Here is a 6658-nt window from a genome sequence, read left to right on the forward strand (position 1 = left end):
ATTTCCTCCACCACCAGGCCCTCTTAGAGCTTTTGCACACGCTGTTCCCTTTACCTAAAACAGTCTTTCCTCTCCTTCACCAGGCTTATTTCTACTCAACATCCAAGTGTTGGTTCAGCCATTGCCCCCAGGAAGCACTCCTCCCTGGCATCTCCTACCCAGGGTATGTGAGCCTACTTTAGGTCCCCGTTGAGGACTGAATGAAGCCTCAAAGGAATATGACCCTGGAGGAGGTCAAGTGGCGATCCATTCAGGCCCGGGGTCTGAGGAGGGCCCTGGGGAGCCCTGGGCTCAGGATTCATCTTACAGTCCCTATTTTACAGGTGAATCACCAGATTCTGTCTACATAATGCTGCACAGTAGAAATCTAAAGCAAACCACAATATAATTTTCAACTCTCTAGCCACAGTTTAGAAAAATAAAAGAAACAGGTAAAATTTATTTAACAATACATTTTATGTAATCCATGTGTAAAATAAAATTTCAACATGTAATCAACATCTTAAAATTACTAATGGGCTATCTTACTTTTTTTTTTTCATACTAACTCTTTGAAATCTTGTGTATTTTACATTTACTGCACATCTCAATTGGAATTCCAAGCACTCATTGCAAGCATTCAGTAGCCACACGGGGATAAAGCCCACCGTATTGGACAATGCAGCTTGGTATCTTGATTTGTAAGGTGGTTACATGGGTGTGTCTATACGTAAAAATTCATGGAGCTGAACACTTAAGACATGGGCTTGTTTTGTATGTGAATTCTATCTAGTTCTGAGGAAAAAAGTAATTCCCAGGTTTCTGGCCTGAACATGGATGAACAAAGGGTGGGGCAATTTTCTGGGATCGAGGAGGTTGAATGTGAACAGATGAGGTGCAGGGTCAGGAGGGCTGAGTGTCTGAAGATCTTCCTTTTTATGTCTTTGCTGCCCACAGGCCCTGGGAAAATCTCCAGTCACCTGACAAGGAGCTGTATGGACTTCTGCTGGCCCCTGGCAGCTGGCTGGCAGCCATAGGCTTTGGTCCCTGGGCCTCCTCCGGAAGACCTGAGAAGGGGTCGTCTGCCTCTCAAATCCTCTCCTGGACCCCACAGTCCTACGCTCTACCTGTTCTCACTACTGGGGTCATGGGCATCTCCTCTACCTAGGATTGCTAGATTAGCAAGAAATAAAAGGCACCGGGGTAAATTTGAATTTCAGATGGACAACAAATAATTTTTTAGCTTAAGTACGTCCCATTCATCGTTTATGTGAAATTCAGATTTAACTGGGTGTCCTGTATTTTATTTGACACCTCGGCTTCTAGCTCACCTTCCAAGACTCTGGAGCATAGAATCTGGCTCACCTTCCTTGCTGTGTGACATCGGCCACATTTCACGGTCCCCTTGTGGGCAATCAGAGGTGCAGGCGCCCTGCCTCCCTCCCCACACTGCTCATGATTTTTTGGTGCCTTCCAGATTTTCCTTTTCTTCATTAGTTTTTCCCTTCCTTGGTTTCCTAGGTTTGTGTCCATGCCTCATCTGTGCTGGGAATATCCCAGAATCCTCTGGGAACAGCCTAACTCCCAGGAAAAGGGTCCTCCTCACCTGGCTTCTCAAAAGATTTTCGAATACAGCCCTGATGCCACCTAGTGGCTGTGTCCCTAAGCAAATAATACTATCCAGACCCAAAGCTGGGAAGTCAGGCTGGTTCACTCTGCCCCTGACCCATGTGAGACACTGTCCTCGGCCAGCAGGGCCACCATGTGGGCAGAGCTCTAGGCCAGGCCCCAGCAGGAGGCAAATGGAACAGAGCCTGAACTGGCCTGGGGCAGAAGGTTTGACGGCAGAGGTGCAGTGGGCTTCAGCCTGACCTTAGGACCCACACACAGAAAACAAGAGGATCTTGAGGTGCAGGGGTTAGGTGACATGTCTGAAGGCACACAGCAAAGGTTTGCACCTTTGCCCTGGGTTGGGTAACCAATGAGGCCCTGTTCCTAACTGGCCGGTGTCCTCCGAGGAAGGGATGGGGCTGAGGGGGTTAGGGGGTGCTTTCTCTCTCTTTCTCCTTTTGCCTGAACACACGGTCTTCCTCTCCGAGCTTCCTGTACCTGTAAGGGGAAGCTAACCCCAGTCTGGGGTGGGCGGCAGGGACAGGCCAGGCCCAGGGAACCTTCTCCCCATGTCACGTGAGAGGAGGAGGAAAAGGTGATGCCACCTCCTGACCCGGCTGGTGTCTGGGACCCTGGAGGCTTCTCTCCCCAAACTGAACAGAAGGGGAAGGACAGGGACCTGTGAGTCTTAACAGAGAAAATTGGCCAGATTCCTTGTCTCTCTTCACCTGGCAGATATATACACCGGAGGTCTCAGATCCTTGATTACACCTTCTCCCCCCCAATAACTTGCCTTTTCCCAATATCCAGCGTTGCCAGATGCCTTGACTCGGGTGCCTGCCTGCTCCCTCTCAGGTTCTGCAGTGGCCTCCAACTTGTCTTTTGCTCCTAATCCCCACCCCTTCCCTCTGGAGATGACCTCAATGCCTCTGCATAGATTCCCACTCCCCGCTGCCCGGCCCTCTCCTTCCTTTCTAACTCCATCTTTACCCCCATCCCTTCATAGACCCTACTCTCTAGCCCAGGGTGGCAGCAGCATTTCAACAAGACAGGTTTTTTTCAGGCATATTTCAATCTTGAGCCTGATTCTTCCCAGCTGTTGCGGCCTTGGGTATATTGCTTAACTTCTCTGGGCCTCTCGATCCTATATATAATATCTGTTTCACAATTTTGGAGTGAGGATTAAATTGTATAAAGCCCTGCTCACAGTATATGGCACATTAATAGACATTTAATAAATATTAGCTGTCATTTTAAGTATTAGTATTAGAGGAGTAAGGGAAAGGGAGGAGAAGGGGCAGGAGGAAGGTTAAAACTATTCAAATGAATACCTGTGGGATGCTCAGAGCAAGCAGCAGAATAAATCAGAACATTTTAATTTATTTTATTCTTTCCCCTAGAATGAATATATTTTGTTCAGCACAATTTGTTGTTGGTATCAGATCATATTAATTCCATGCTGGGTCCTAGCAGGATGAATGCAAACATCACCAACAGGGCTTCTGGGATCTTAAAGCACCTTCGTGTGCTAGAGCAGAGAAGATTACACTTGATATATTTTTGAAGCTGAAGTGCCTCCAAGTTTGGAAGTCCCAAATCTGTTATTTCTTGGGAATGTTTTAAATAAAAAGAACATGAAGAAATAAACAGTGCTGGTTCCCTAACATTAAAAGTTCAGGAATGTGGTTATTGCTTTCCAGAAGAGACCGTGAGAATGACCTCCTTTCAGATAAAGGAAAAATTGAACTCTTACCTGTAGTCTGCCTTATGAACTCAATAAAAAGAGCAAAGAGGACTGTAAGCAGCTGGTTTGTCTTCATTGAAGCTGATGGTTTCAATATCTTTTCATAATAATGGTGCTCTGTGACTTTTACAAAGGAGGCCATGGTTCAAAGAGGATTTTTTTACGTATACTGAGAACTCACTATGTGCTAAGTCTGTTCTGTAACCTCACGAGAACCTTCTGAGGTAGGAATCAATCTCTCCATTTATAACACAAGGCAACAGAGGCCTTCTGTACGTAGGGTGAAACTGTGTTCTGCAGTCACAGTCAGCAAGGGAACTTTCAATGCCCTTTAACCAAAGACCACCAGGCACCACGGTTGAACAAGTTGGGTTTATTACTTGTTAGAGCAAAGAGGATGATTTGAACCACGAGAAAAGATGGAGCATCTCAGTAACAGAGGTTCAGAAAGGATATTTAGGATTTGGGTTTGTGTTAAGTAATATGTGGGAGAGTTGAAGGAAGCGGATATCAATCTGGATTGGATGCTGTCTATGTTTGGGTATCCAGATCTAAAGTCTTCTAGAAGGGAAGACTAGACTGAACTAAAGCTGTAATTGGTAAAGAAGCAGCAATCTATATATAAGCAGGATTGTGAAATGTTTGGCCATTTTTGTGGTTTGGACAATGCTCATGTGTAGTCTGGTTCAGACATGATTATGGAGAGGTCTTGTTATTATCTTGATCCACCACAGTCACAGAGTGGCCTTGTTTGATGTTGATGTTCTGTGACATTTTTATTTTATGTTCAACACCAATGTTTACCTCTGTGTGCCAAGCCAGCTCCTGGATATGAAGGGCTGCTTTTATTTTTCTCAGAGCATGGACTCAGGTTTGAATGACTGGAAGCACCCCCTATGTTACTCCCTCTCTACAGGAACCTAAGAAGAGGGCTGGCAGATCTGGAATTTAATTTATGAGCTTTTTTTCATCTACTACCTTAACCCCTTTCTCAGACCCAACCCCTTAATACAGCCCCTAAGATAATTGTAGGCACTTCATAAATGTTTGTTGAATTAATGAAACACTGAAGGTGGGTGTAAGGAACTCCAGAGAATGACTGGAAAGTGCAAATTGCAGCTCCACCACATAGCAGTATATTTTGAAAACTTTTAATTAAATGATTAAATTGTGTAAACTTGAAAACGTTTTCCTTTGCCCATTTGATGAAATGGAGATAATCATCAAAACCATTCATAGGGCAGCTGTGATGATCAAATAAACCATTACATGGTATGTGCTTAGTTAAGCTCAGTAAATGTTAATAATTATTTTCAAGATAAGTAGTCTATTAGTTTTGTGATTTCATATTCAGTATTTTATAAAGATCTTTGTCTTGTCTCTTACTGCATCACCAGTGCCTAGCACATAAACAAATGTTTGATAGGTAAATAAATAAATTGGCTAGTGTCTTACCAATGGGTTTCAGCCCCGGGAAAGTTCGCTATGGATTCAGTGTGACCAAAGAAATTGACAGCAAAATGTTCTTGGGGTGAAAGGTTTATACCCAACTTTATTTCCAGCTGGCAGGTCAGTCACTAAAATCCCATTCACTCAGAGCAAGTCTGCATGCAGCAAGCTGGTCTCTCCCCTTGCCTCTGGGTGCCTCTGCACAGTCGACCCACACAGTCATCCTCTGGGCCTCTCTGCCTGCACAGCCATCCTCTGGGCACCTCTGTCTGCACAGTCGTCCCACCAGCTTCCTCTGGGCCTCTGTTCTGGGCGCTGCCACCACTCCAGCCTCTGCTCTGCTCTCCTGCAGCCTTGCAGCCCTGCCACCGTGTTGCACCCAGAGCACTGGGCGGAGTTCTTTATATAGAGTCAACAGCCATGTACTGCCCACAGGTGTGCAGTGAGCCAGTCAACCAGGGCCAGGTGAGAATCCTGGCCACAGGAACTCTCATTTTATCCCCAGCTAGGACCCAGCACTTCCCCCCATTTTTTAATCGAAGTATAGTTGATAAACAAAATCATATTAGTTTCAGGTGTACAACAGAGAGATTTGAAAATTATGTGCATTATGAAATGTTTACTGTGATAAGTGTAGTTACCATTTGTCATCATACAGTTATTAAAATACTATTGACTATATCCCCTATGCTGTACTTTTCATCCCTGTGACCTATTTATTTTATAATCGGAAGTTTGTACTTCTTTATCCTCCTCACCATCCTTCCCCTATGCAGTGTGGATAAAATGAGAGTACATGACAACAAAATGTACTGTGTGATTTTAAATTGGAACCTGGACTGGAGAACAGGAAGGCAGAATAGGTGTAATGGACAATATTGGGACAAGTGACAAAATTTGAAGATGGATTGTGGATTAGATGTTAATACATATTGTATCAATGTTACATTTTCTAAATTTGATCATTGTGGTTAAAAGAATGTCCTTATTCTTAGGAAATACTGAACTATTTAGGGATAAAAGGGCACACTGTCTCTAACTTAATTTCACATGATTCGGAAAGAAATGCATATCTAAAGAAATGCATATCTAAACTACTTCAAACCAAAACAGATCCTCAGCCTTTCTCAGTCTTTCGTGAAATTGAGTTATTTTGTAGAGTGTCCTTTAATTTGGGTTTATTTTATGCTTCCTCATGAGATTTGGGTTTTGTATTTTTGACAGAAATACCACAGATGTTGTGTCCTTCTCAGTGCCTCTTAGGAGGAGACATGATCCCTACTTTACCTATAACAGGTGATGTTGATTCTTACCACGTTGATTCACTTGCTTTTGGAGGTTATACCTCTGCAAAATTACCATTTTCCCCATTGCAATCAATGAGTAATTTATAGGAGACACTGTTACTGTGTAAACATCCTGTTCCTTTGGTTTTCCTGTCCTTTATTTATTTTCAGCATGTTTGTTAGTTGGCATTCTACTAAAAGGAAGAATTTTCCCTCTCGTCATTTATTCATTCACGTATTTATTTATATCTGTAGAGACTCATGAGTTACCATTTTATTCAATTAGTTATACACTGCTACTATCGTAATGTATTTTGAAACTCAAATTGCCACGATTTGGCCAGTGGGATCTCCTTCAAGTTAGCTCCCGTGTCCTTTGACATACTGCCATTATTCTGAGTCCCTTCATCCTTACATTCCGGTGCCACAGATGTTCCAGGTTTATCTGCACTTTCCCCACGCAGACCTATGCTCTCTGAAAAATCGGACAGACAGCCCCCTTGGCCCTTGGCTTGCGGCCCGCAGGCGGAACCTTCCAGCTGCGGACCTGGACGGGAGAACAGCGCAGCGCACCAACCTCTTCCGGTTA

This window comes from Manis javanica, chromosome 15 (assembly GCF_040802235.1).
Source record: "Manis javanica isolate MJ-LG chromosome 15, MJ_LKY, whole genome shotgun sequence".
Taxonomy (NCBI): domain Eukaryota; kingdom Metazoa; phylum Chordata; class Mammalia; order Pholidota; family Manidae; genus Manis; species Manis javanica.